At 48.2% G+C, this 13,086-nt stretch overlaps 1 protein-coding gene across 1 annotated transcript in view; it reads right to left on the reverse strand.

Annotated features, from left to right (window-relative positions):
- PSRC1 (proline and serine rich coiled-coil 1) overlaps positions 1–13,086 on the reverse strand; it is a 317,916-nt gene that overhangs the window by 132,811 nt on the left and 172,019 nt on the right. The gene's annotated exons all lie outside the window — the stretch shown is intronic.

The raw sequence follows: 13,086 nt of genomic DNA on the forward strand, positions 1-13,086 counted from the left end.
AGTTATAACGAACAAGTTACTTACCTTCGGTAACGCTTTTTCTGGTAGATACAGTATCTGCCTGTGGATTCCTCACCTTGTGAATATCCCCCTTGCGCCAGCAACGTTCGGAAAATTCTTCGTAGCACGCCGGCGTGGACGACGTCATAGGAGCACGGCATCGCGCGCGACTCCGTCTGACGTCACCGACTCCTCATAAGGCCCACGTCGGCGTGATGACGTCAGTTCCGCCCTTTTTTCCGTGCCTTCGAGGCACCCGGACGGACCAACAAGTACATATATATATATATATACAATGTACACAGTACATGCAACCAAAAACAAAGTGCAAAACTATACAATTTCAGATATACAAAATCATAAATACATTTGCACACAAACCCAGGTATAGCAGAGCGGACAACGGGGAGGCGGGTGGGTCAGTGAGGAATCCACAGGCAGATACTGTATCTACCAGAAAAAGCGTTACCGAAGGTAAGTAACTTGTTCTTCTGATAGATACATCTGCCGTGTGGATTCCTCACCTTGTGAATAGAGTCCCACAGCAGTCCCCACTCCCGGATGAGGGTGATCACTCTGCTATACCAGGAAATCCTGGAGAACAGAGCGCGCGAAGTGGCCGTCCCTCCTCACCTCAGCATCCAAGCAGTAGTGCTTCGCAAAAGTGTGGAGGGAAGCCCATGTCGCGGCCCTGCAAATGTCCTCAACAGGAACACCTCTAGACAATGCAGAAGTAGCAGACTTCGCTCTAGTTGAATGAGCTCTAATACCCTCAGGAGGGTCCTTACCCGCCAGAGAGTAGCAAATCTTGATGCAGAGAATAATCCATCTGGAAAGTGTGCGCTTGTTCACCGCTCTGCCCTTCTTGCAGCCAGCAAAACCCACGAAGAGCTGATCGTCAATACGATAGTCCTTAGTCCTATCAAGATAGAAACTAACCGCTCTCTTCGGGTCCAGGCGATGAAGCCTCTCCTCCTCCTTGGAAGGGTGTGGGGGAGGATAAAAGGATGGAAGGGTAATGGATTGTCCTAGGTGGAAGGGAGTAACCACCTTAGGCAGAAAAGCAGCCCTGGCCCTGAGAACCATTCTTTCAGCATGGATAGACAAGAACGGGGGCTTGGAACTAAGAGCTTGAAGCTCACTTACCCTCCTTGCCGAGGTAATTGCAACCAAGAAGACCGTTTTAAAAGAAAGAAGCCTCATTGGACACTTGTGTAAGGGTTCAAACGGGGAACCCATCAGATAGGTTAACACAAGATTCAAGTCCCAATGAGGCACAATAAAGGGAGAAGGAGGGAACTTATTAGTAAGTCCCTTCAAAAATCTTAATACCACAGGAGATTTAAAAAGAGAGGGCTGATCCGGCAAACAGAGAAATGCCGACAAGGCCGAAAGATAACCGTTGACAGTGGCAACAGCAAACCCTTGCCGTGCCAGAGAAAGAGCAAACAATAAAATATCAGACAAATGAGACTTTAACGGTTCAACATCCCTCTCCCTACACCAAGAGACAAACTTAGACCACCTATACGAATAGATGGACTTGGTGGAGTCACGCCTGGCAGAAAGAATGACATCCACCACATCGTGAGGGAGAGAGAAAGAATTCAGATTGCCCCGTTCAATCTCCAGGCATGAAGGTGTAATGTCTGGAGGTGGGGGTGTAGAACCTGCCCCTCCATCTGAGAGAGGAGGTCTGCCCTGAAAGGGAGACGGAGCGGCGGGTGAGAGGAGAGGTGGAGAAGATCTGTGTACCACACCCTTCTTGGCCATTCCGGGGAGACCAATATGACTTGGGCCCGGTCTTGGCGAATCTTCCTCAGAACCCGAGGAATCAAGGGTATGGGAGGAAACGCGTAAAGGAGCTGACCTCCCCAGCTCAACTGAAACGCGTCCCCCAATGCTCCTTGCATCGGATACTGGAGACTGCAGAATGACGGGCAGTGAGCATTCTCGCAAGTGGCAAACAGATCCACCCGAGGAGTTCCCCACATCTGAAAGATGTCGTGAACAACCTCCGGGTGAAGCCTCCACTCGTGATCGGCAGAGAACTGCCGACTGAGAACGTCCGCACTTATGTTCAGGACACCGGCCAGGTGATTTGCCATCAGACAAATCTGGTGGTACTGAACCCAGGACCAGAGACGCAGAGCCTCTTTGCAAAGACACCACGACCCTACTCCTCCCTGCTTGTTGATGTACCACATCGCGGTCGTGTTGTCCGTCAGGACTTGGACCGACCGACCGCGAAGGGAAGGGAGGAAGGCCTTGAGTGCCAGACGTATGGCCCGCAATTCCAGAAGGTTGATGTGAAGCAACCTTTCCTCTGTAAACCAAAGACCCTTGACCTCCAGATCCCCCAGATGAGCACCCCACCCTAGAGTGGACGCATCCGTTATCACCGTGGCCACCGATGGTGGAAGCTGAAAAGGCTTTCCTTGTGACAAATTGCCTTCCACGCCCCACCAAGACAGATCCGCTGCAGTTTCTCTGGAGATCTTCACTGACTCCCCGAGATCTCCGTTGTGCTGATACCACTGCCTGCGGAGGCACCACTGGAGTGCCCTCATGTGCCAGCGTGCATGGTTGACCAGGAGAATGCAAGAAGCCATCAGACCGAGCAGGCGAAGGACCTTCAGGACCGGAACAACCGCTCCATTGTGAAATAAAGGAATCATTTCCTGAATATCGCGAATCCTTTGTGGAGGAGGGAATGCACGACATACAGTAGTGTCCAGTACCGCACCTATGAACAGGTTGCGCTGGCAGGGCACAAGGTGAGATTTGGGCACGTTTATCGAAAAACCCAACCTGAACAACAGCTGCGATGTCTCTTGCAGGTGATGAAGCACCTTCTCGGGCGACTCCGCTTTGATCAGCCAGTCGTCCAGATACGGGAATACAGGTATCCCCGACCTCCTGAGATGTGCCGCCACCACTGCCATCACCTTGGTGAAAACTCGAGGCGCGGTAGTAAGACCAAACGGAAGGACCGCAAACTGGTAGTATTGCGATCCCACCGTAAAACGGAGATACTTCCTGTGCGACTCCAGGATTGGGATGTGAAAATACGCATCCTGCAAGTCGATTGACACCATCCAGTCTTCTTCCAACAGCGCTTGAAGAACCTGCGCAAGAGTGAGCATTTTGAATTTCTCCTGCTTGAGATAGAGATTCAAAATCCTGAGGTCCAGGATTGGACGTAACCTGCCATCCTTCTTGGGGATCAGGAAATACCGGGAGTAGCACCCCTGACCCCTTTCCTGCTCTGGAACCACCTCTATCGCACCTTTTTTTAACAAAGCCAGGACTTCTTCCTGCAGGCGAATAAGGTGGTCCTCCGAACAAAAACCCTGGCAAGGAGGGTAATTGGGAGGGAACTCCTGGAAAGGAAGAGCATACCCATTCTCTACGAGATTGAGAACCCAAAGATCTGATGTAACCGATTCCCAATCCCGTAGAAAATGAGTAAGCCAACCCCCCACCGGAGCCACATGATCCAGAGCGGCGGATCTAGGGCTGCTTTGCTGCAGAGGGAGGGGGTTGATTATTAGAGGAAGAGGAGGAGGAGGAGGCCTGGCGTCCACGACCACGGCCCCTTTGCTTTCCTCTGTAGGTTTTATACAGAGGATTCTGACGCTGCTGCTGCTGACCTTGGTTGTAGGAATGAAAATTGGATCTGCCAAATCCCCTGAACTTTCTAGCCGCAGAGCCCCTTGTCTGAAGGCCCAAAGACTTCGCCGTAGCCCGGCTGTCCTTGAATCTCTCCAGAGCTACGTCAGCCTTCTTACCAAAGAGGCCTGACCCATCAAATGGCAAGTCCAACAAAGTAGACTGAACATCAGAAGAAAAATCGGAGGACTTAAGCCATGCGGCCCTTCTTGTTGCAACAGTAGAGCCCATAATCCTGGCAACAGAGTCCACCGTGTCCATACCACTCTGTATAACCATACGAGCTGCAGCCTGAGTATCAGAGACCACTTCGTTAAAGTTCTTCCTATCGTCCTCTGGAAGCTTAGATGAAAGTTGTTTCACAGAGTCCATCAACGCATGAACATATCTCCCCAATAGGCAAGTAGCATTGGTGGATTTCAAGGCCATGCTACCCGAGGAGAAAATCTTCTTAGCAGACTGGTCCAATTTTTTAGAGTCCTTGTCTGCCGGCACCTGAGGGAAAGAGCCCGCAGCCCTGCTGGAACAGGCGGCCTGCACTACCAGACTCTCCGGTGCAGGATGCGAGGAAAGAAATTCAGGGTCATCAGGAGCCACCCTGTAACGCCTTGCCACTGAACTGGAAACCGCAGGAGCAGTCAAAGGTCTCTTCCAAACCTCCTTTATTGGCTCAGTCAATGCCTCCGTAAAAGGAAGTGTAGGCTCCACAATTGAAGAAGGCGAATGCAAAACTTCCGTAAGGATGTTGGGCTTGTATTCAACTGTGGGCAAAGTCAAGCCTAGCAAATCTGCAGCCTTCCTAATAACAACATGATAGGGTGCTGTCCTTAGATGGAGTATCTGAAACGGATGGCAAACCCCACTCAGGAGAAAGTTCCAGGCCACTTGCGCTTTGGAGGTCCTCAAAACAATCCCCCTGATCTTGCAACTCTCCTTTCTCAACCTCGGAGTCCATATACTCCTTCTCCTCCAAGAGGCGTTGTGCACTGCGCCTCGACCATTCCATGCGGACCGAAGTCGACGGATCCGGCAACGACTCCGACGGCGCCGGAGCCGACGTCGAGCGAGGAGCTTGAGGACGGGAAGCACCACGATCCGAATCACCACGAAGCCGATCCGAAGTCGGCGAAGCCGCATGCGAAGTCGACGACCTCGGCGGCGCCGTACCGAGCCAAGGAGTACAAGGCGTCGGCATAAACGGCATATCGGGGGCCGGGGCATAAGCCTGGGGCACACCCAAATTAAAAGACAAAGGACCCATGGGACCAACAGGCGCACCAGTGGGGTACATAGCCCTCGAATAAACACCAAACATGGCGTTTAAAAACTGCGAGGGATCCTGACCTGGACCTGGAAAGGGAGGGTACGAACCCAACGGCCGCTCCGAAGGAGGCTAATCCGGCAAAGGTGCACCCTGGCCCTCTTGATCTTCAGACTCCACAACCGAAGTCGGTGCTCGAGGAACCTCTTCTTCATGCACCGAAGAGTGGTGCGACTCCAGATCCTGATCCTGCTCCTGAACTGGAGAACCCACATGAGATTGAGCTGGAGAAGGAGACACAAAGTCCTTGTGATGTTTACGGGACTTCTTCCTCGAATCCGAAGACTCCTTGCCAGAGTGATGTCTGGAGTGATGTTTACTCCTCTTATGCTTCTTTCTCGAGGAGCTCGAAGCATGGCCCGAGGCCGACTTGGATCCGGACCTCGACCTCCCTCTGGACCTCGACCTCTCTCTGGATCTCGATCTCTCTCTGGACCTCGCCTTGGTCCTCGAAGCCGACCTCGACTTCGACCGCGACAACTGCCTCGACTTCGAGCGCCTGGACACCGACCTCGAAGACCTTCCGGCTTCTCTTCCCTTCACCTTCGCGAGCAGAAGCTTCGCCTCCCGCTCTCGCAAGGCCTTGGGGTTCATCTTGAAACAGGAACGACAGTTCTTAACATCGTGATCCGATCCAAGACACCACAGACAGTCGGAATGCGGATCGGTGATCGACATCATACGGGCACAGGAACCACATTGTTTGAAACCCGTCTTTCTCGACGACATCCTCGGCGAAGAAGTAAATCTCAACAGAGAAACTGTAACAGCTAAACAGTGATAAGATACAAGAGTATCGCAGAAGATCCCAGAAACCGTTAGCGTCGACGACGCGGAAAAAAGGGAACTGACGTCATCACGCCGACGTGGGCCTTATGAGGAGTCGGTGACGTCAGACGGAGTCGCGCGCGATGCCGTGCTCCTATGACGTCGTCCACGCCGGCGTGCTAAGAAGAATTTTCTGAACGTTGCTGGCGCAAGGGGGATATTCACAAGGTGAGGAATCCACACGGCAGATGTATCTATCAGAAATACAGTGTAGGGAAATTATGCCTTGAGTGGCTACAGAAATCCACTCTGGCTGAAATTAAGCAACACTTGACTTTACTTAAAGAAGGTGCTGACTTGCGAGATTTCATATTGGGACCTCGCAAACAGCGTCAAAAACGTTTCATAGCGGCCGGTATATACGCTGCATACAACGAAGCTTGGAAAGTAATGCAAATTGAAACAGCAGAAAAAATACGAGAAATTGATCGTATAAATTTGGAAAAATCACTTTCTGTAGTGGACAATGGGTTAACGACTCTGGACAGTATTGTATCATCTGCCTTTGATATAATGGAGCAAGACTTGCTAATGTCACAACATGGTCAGTCCCAATTGCGTTCTATTGTACAGCTAGGCTGGACGTTGCAAAACCTACGTTCAGGCTACGTGCCATGGCGTCTAATCAACATAACGTCATTATTTTCTATCTTTAACCTTACTGATAAACAAATCAGTTTGGCACAAAAAGGAGCAGACTATACGATTCTGAGCATTGAAAAACTTGAGAGATTACCATTGAAAATGTCAGAAAGACCTGTCATTGAATGGATAATACACGGAACAATCACAATTCCGATCACAACTTTCCAGTTTAAATATTGCCAAGAATATATACCAGCAGGCCAGTATGAAAGGTTGGGTACAGGATACATCAAATCAACCTGGGATTTACCTTACACACACAAATGTTATAGTGAAGGGAAAAAGGAGGTATTCCTTAGTGGTAATAATTGTAAAAAAATCACTAAGCGGTACACTTCTGTGTCAAGGTATTAACTTGCATGGAGCCTGTGAAGGGTCTTCAAATAACCTTTCAGGTCACCTGCAAGGCACTCCTGCAACACAGATAGAGCCATTTTTCAGACAGCTATCCAACGGCAGCTACGTTCTAATAAATGACCACAGCTGTTGTGGAATGGTGCCATGAGAATGCTATCTCGTAACTGTTACTTCCAGAGTTGTTTGCTATATGCAAGTATTGTATCCAAACAGCAATCTAGACATGGAGGCGGCAATATGGCCTTATGTGAATATCTATTCTATTCGAATTGATACTTTAAGCAGAATGAAGTCTATTCTTTTACAGACTACTGTGCCTTTGACCTCGTCCAAAGAAACGTATGATCTGCAAGTTGCAAGGACAGAGGCAGAGATACATACCCTTTTATCGACAAATTGCCCCTTGCATTTCGTAGAAATGTTAAGTCAAATTTTAAACATGTCTGATACCAGTGGCATCGCATATATATTTAAGACAATTTTTTCGGGACTGTTAACACCATTTGAAACAGTTCTGGGCATCTTCCCGAATTTTGTCCATTCTGTCTTTGGCAGCCTACCTTTAATTTTGGGACTCGTAGCAGGAATTTTATTTTTGTTCCTTCTGCTCCGATATGGCAAGCCAAGCCACAGACAAGACTCTAGCAACGATGGAAGAAACGATCCTAGCAATACACTACCGAGACAAAATCACTAAGGTCCTCGGATTAGCCCGGCTAAGAGATCTGAGTACAACTTGGTTTCTTTCATTCAGACCAATCTGGCAGGATTGCATCTTACCTGGGTTTCGATGTCTGCTATGCGGAGAAGAATACGTGTTGGACGTCTGTCTTACACTACCATAAGCAGTACCAATGGATATCGATTCTTTGCTTTGTCCAGTAAAGACTCATGCAACGTGTTGTCCCCAGCGGCTACCTATTCTGATGACGGCATTCGTTGAGACTTCACCATTACGAGTAGTTGGCGGTAAAGTACGAGAGGAAAGCAGCACCAAACAGGTACAACCTTCTGTGAGCATTGCTGATCCAAACATCGATGATGGCAATCACGCTCACAACTGCACAGTTACAGCATTTTCAAACTTGGTCGAACTTTCACCTGATGTTGTAGACCAATTTTTTGCAATCCTGTCTGATATGATGTTCTCCCCTGAACAACGAGAATAATTATATATAAATAAAAAAAAACGACAAGCACACAGCGTTCCCTGAACTCTGAATTCGGCCTTCAGTTCTGTTAAACAAAGCAACTGAAAATATTTGGAACTATTTCTTCCCCTGAAAGCGAAATTGTTTTTCTTTCACATCAAAAATATTTACAATTTTTTCCGGCACATGATACTCTGCTTAAAGTAGAACTATTCTTAGAGAACAGAGCTTCTATTTTTAGAGACAATATTTTACCTCAGCCTCTAGCACATGTACAGTATCGTATAAATATGTGATGAAATGGTCTCGACCTTCTTTTCTGTATACAGAGCCATTTCATGTGTAATTTTCGCAATTCATTCAGCTGATATATATAGGCATTTAACTGAATGATAACCCTGCTTGAAAAAACGTACAGTATCAATACTCATTTTCGTGTATAAACCATGCACCTTTTCAAAAGCAAATTATGTATTTTGGGGGGGGTTGGAAAACACACATGCATCGTATGTTTAATATTGCTTACATTTTTAGTAATGATGGACATTAATACGTGGAGTGGGTGTTGTATTTCTATCTAAGACCCTAATTTGATATTCCAGATTCATGCCCTTATGTGGTTATAACAAATAATATCCTTATAAAGTCATAGGAATCACATACATATTTAGTAATAGCCCATGCAGTCCAAAACACGACAAGGCTACTCCCATAGACTCCTAGAAAGCACAACGCGTTCTTTAAACAAACCAAGCATCCAGCAGCCCAGGAATTCCCCCTGCTTTTGTTTAAATTTGCACAAGAACTCCTGGAGTCCAGAAAGAACTGTTAGTTCTTAGTGACGTCTTATGTCCAACCTTACGCCACACCCGGCACCTTTCAGGTATAAATATACCAACGTTGCCTTAAGCAAACACACGGTGGTGGGGAGCAGAGCGACGTTCTACTTGCCCGGGAGCCCAGGTGTTGCTAGAGCCAAAGGAAAACGCCCCTCCCTTCGACGCACTGAGAGAGACGCTGTCTTTTTCTCCAGACGAAGAAATCCAGCTCCGGTGTTCCCAAGTCACCCTCGCGGGTTGCTGGGAGATAAAGTCCTGAGAAGCGAGATACAAGACCTCCTTTATTCTATAACCAAGGTACGGAGCTGATTAAAACCTTAGAGAGAATTCTTGATTCCGATTCTTGGCAAAAACCTAACTTAACTTAAAACTGCAACTTACTTACTCCTTCCCACGTATTAGGCTTAGGTCAGGTACACCGGGGTAGGCGTATCTTAGAAGCACCAGTTGAGTTCATTAGTCAATGTTTTTATGTATGTATATATTTTATCCATTTTACAGTATCATATGGCTAAGAAACCATATCAATGCTTTTACAGTATTATTTCATAATACTACTTTCACTGTACGCACTTTACTTTATAATAAGTATTGCAATTGTGGCAATTCATTTCTCTTGCATGAGAAAGAAGACTGCTCAATAAAATAACACCTTTTATTGAAAACACCCGTCTCTCTATTTCTCTGCACTCTGGTGAAATTAAGCATGCACGATTGACTGAGTGAAATAGCTGTCTATTGTTTTCACACGACTCTAGAGATACACTCTTTATTCTGAGGAAGCAAAGTTGTCATGTTTATGCGGTTGCCAGAAACTAATCCCTTCTTGTCTAAATCAGGGCGGTTAACCCTTTCCTGAACATTCGAGAAAGTTTCTAGTGACCTCTGAGCTGGCTGGCAAAAACCTAATTAAGTCTAACATAGTCAGTAGAGACCTAGATGACCTCAGTCCTACGTCTACACTGCTGTTAAGCCACAGCCTTAATTACATAGGCCACGCCGTTGTGAGAGACCCCCACAGTTTCTTCATCCCAATTAAAGCCCTGGGAACGGGTGAAAGAGAACAATGAAAGGGATTCGAAAAGAGGATGCTGGGGCAGCGAGGAGTGTCAGATGAGAACACAGGGGACAGACAGCAAGGGGTGATGACAACACAGGGCAAGGAGAGGGATACCAGGGCGGCAGATGAGCACACAGAGGGGTGGGATACACGGGTCAGGAAGAGAGGGGAACACACACAGGAATGGAGACGCAGAGCATCACTGGGAGGTGAACAGAAGGCACAGAGAGTAAGCGGGGCAGAAGGCTCAGGGGGTAACAAAGAGGCTGGTCCTTAAAAGTGAGGGATAGCATACAGCACAGCGGGCAGGGGAACCGTGACTGTAAAAGCAAACCACCAGAGGGTCAGGGGGGACTAAGCCACAGGGGACAAAGGTGAGGGCGCAGCAGGAACAGGCAGGAGCAGGTCAAGTGTGTAAGGGCAGCCGGAGCCCCCAAGGTAAGGTCCGCAGAAAGCAGAGTGTAATGGCAGCAAAATGCACAGAGGGGAATACAAAGTAGAGAGATCCTTAAAATGCAAGGGTAGGATACAATATAGCGGGTAAGAGACAGCTCAGTGCATAAGGGCAACAGCATGCACAGCAGCTAAAGGGAAAACAAGCACTAGCATGTACAAGCAGTAAGAGCAACAGGAGCCCCAGAGCAGCAGAAGAGACACACACAGGGGGAGAGCAGCAGCAGAGACACACACAGGGTGAGAGCAGCAAAAGACACAAAGGGTGAGAGCAGCACAAGACACACACACAGGGTGAGAGCAGCACAAGACACACACACAGGGTGAGAGCAGCACAAGACACACACACAAGTTGAGAGCAGCACAAGACACACACACAAGTTGAGAGCAGCACAAGACACACACACAGGGTGAGAGCAGCAGAAGAGACACACAGAGTGAGAGCAGCAGAAGAGACACACAGAGTGAGAGCAGCAGAAGAGACACACAGAGTGAGAGCAGCAGAAGAGATACACACAGGGTGAGAGCAGCAAAAGACACACACAGGGTGAGATCAGCAAAAGACACACACAGGGTGAGATCAGCAAAAGACACACACAGGGTGAGATCAGCAAAAGACACACACAGGGTGAGAGCATCAAAAGACACACACAGGGTGAGAGCATCAAAAGACACACACACGGTGAGAGCAGCAAAAGACACACACAAACACAGGGTGAGAGCAGCAGAAGAGACATACACACATGGTAAGAGCAGCAAACGACACACACAATGTGAGAGCAGCAGAAGAGACACACACACATGGTGAGAGCAGCAAAAGACACACAGGATGAGAGCAGCAAAAGACACATACAGGGTGGGAGCAGCAAAAGACACACAGGGCGAGAGCAGCACAAGACACACACAGGGTGAGAGCAGCAAAAGACACACACAGGGTGAGAGCAGCAAAAGACACACAGGGTGAGAGCAGTAAAAGACGCACACACACAGAGTGAGAGCAGCAAAAGACACACACAGGGTGAGAGCAGCAAAAGACACACACAGGGTGAGAGCAACAAAAGACACACACAGGGTGAGAGCAGCACAAGACACACACAGGGTGAGAGCAGCACAAGACACGCAGGGTGAGAGCAGCAAAATACACGCACACACACAGGGTGGGAGCAGTAAAAGACACACACACACAGGGTGAGAGCAGCAGAAGACACACACACACAGGGTGAGAGCAGCAGAAGACACACACACAGGGTGAGAGCAGCAGCATACTCTCAGACGGAAAGGGCAACAAAAGATACAGTGGGTAAGGGCAGCCGAAGACAAAAGGGTAAGAGCAGCATAAGGCACATAGGTCAAGGGTAGCAGAAGACACATAGGGTAAAGGCACTAGAAGACACCAAGGGCAGCTGAAGACATACAGTAAGGGCAGCAAAGACAAACAGGGTAAGGGCAGCAGAAGGCAAAAATGGCGAAGGCAGCAGAAGACACACAGGGTAATGTCGGCAGAAAGGGTAAGGGCTACAGAAGACACAGAGTAAGGGCAGCTTTGGAGCCAGAAGAGGACAGTCGAATGCTGAAAGGGTAAGGTCAGCAGAATATGAATTGATAACGACAGAAGATAATCAAGGTATGAAAGTCAACGTAAACATGCAGGGGGCCCACGTTATACTAAAAGGTGAATGCACAGTGAGATGGAAGCTTAGGATAGGACATAACGCAGGGGACCAAACAGGCTGTCAGGTCTCTACTTCAAAGAACACACAAACAAGGTCCTGCCTGCCGACCAAGTTTAGGGAACACTTAACGCGTCCGGCATAGTTTTCACCTTTGAACAAATCTAATCACCAAACCCCGGTTTCAACACCTCGTTTGCTCCGTTTTCGTTCAATTTTCTGTGCACTGAAATGCGGTTGTGTCTCGGTCACAGCTCCGAGCCTGCAGCCATTTCTGCGGTTTCTGCCCGCGGTGGTGCTAGGCAGATGCAGCCATGCTCTGCCCGGGGAGGCCCCACAACAGTGGGTTGGGGTGTCCGTGTCCAAGGATGCGTGGTGTACACAGGACAATGGGAGAGGAGTCAGGCGAGCTTCACCAACAAAGGGGTTAACACTCGGATCTGTACCCCGGACCCCTGGAGGCGGCTGGGCCGCGATCATTTACCTCACTCCGCGGGACAGTCCAGTCTCCCTGGTGGCTGGGGGGGGGGGGGGGGGGGGGGGGGGGGGATTACTGCACTTAAACAGCATTTCTTCTTTAGCAGCATGAATTATTCAAAACCAACCAATTCACTTGAAAAATAAACACAAACCTTCAATTTACTAAGAAAACGGCTTTCAGACGTATTTCTAAGAATGCTAAGTGAGACTGACCTAGCAGAGTTTTTGAACTGCATGAGATATTATTGGCATGCTAAGGTAAAATTGAACACCCACAGCAGAGCATATAAGACTTACATCAAAATGCAAGCATGCCCATTTTCTTAGTGTAGTGGAAAAGTTCTTACTGTGATACTTTCTCCTGGCATTTCTGTATCATTTAGTAAAACAATGTAAGCAGACAGCTTTTTAAAACTTGAGCGTGCACAAAGTAATAAGCCCTTTATATCAGCCTAACCCGCACTTTTCCAGTCAAATATGAGAACAGGCTCTCAGGAGGGCCAGAATTTACTTTTCATACTTACTCTAGTTTAAAGACTCAATGAGCTTATAAAGGGAATCAGCAAGGTCATGTGTGAAATAGATTTGTTTTATAAACCATATTTGGTTG

The sequence above is a fragment of the Lissotriton vulgaris genome, unplaced genomic scaffold (assembly GCF_964263255.1).
Source record: "Lissotriton vulgaris unplaced genomic scaffold, aLisVul1.2 SCAFFOLD_797, whole genome shotgun sequence".
NCBI classification, from domain to species: Eukaryota; Metazoa; Chordata; class Amphibia; order Caudata; family Salamandridae; genus Lissotriton; species Lissotriton vulgaris.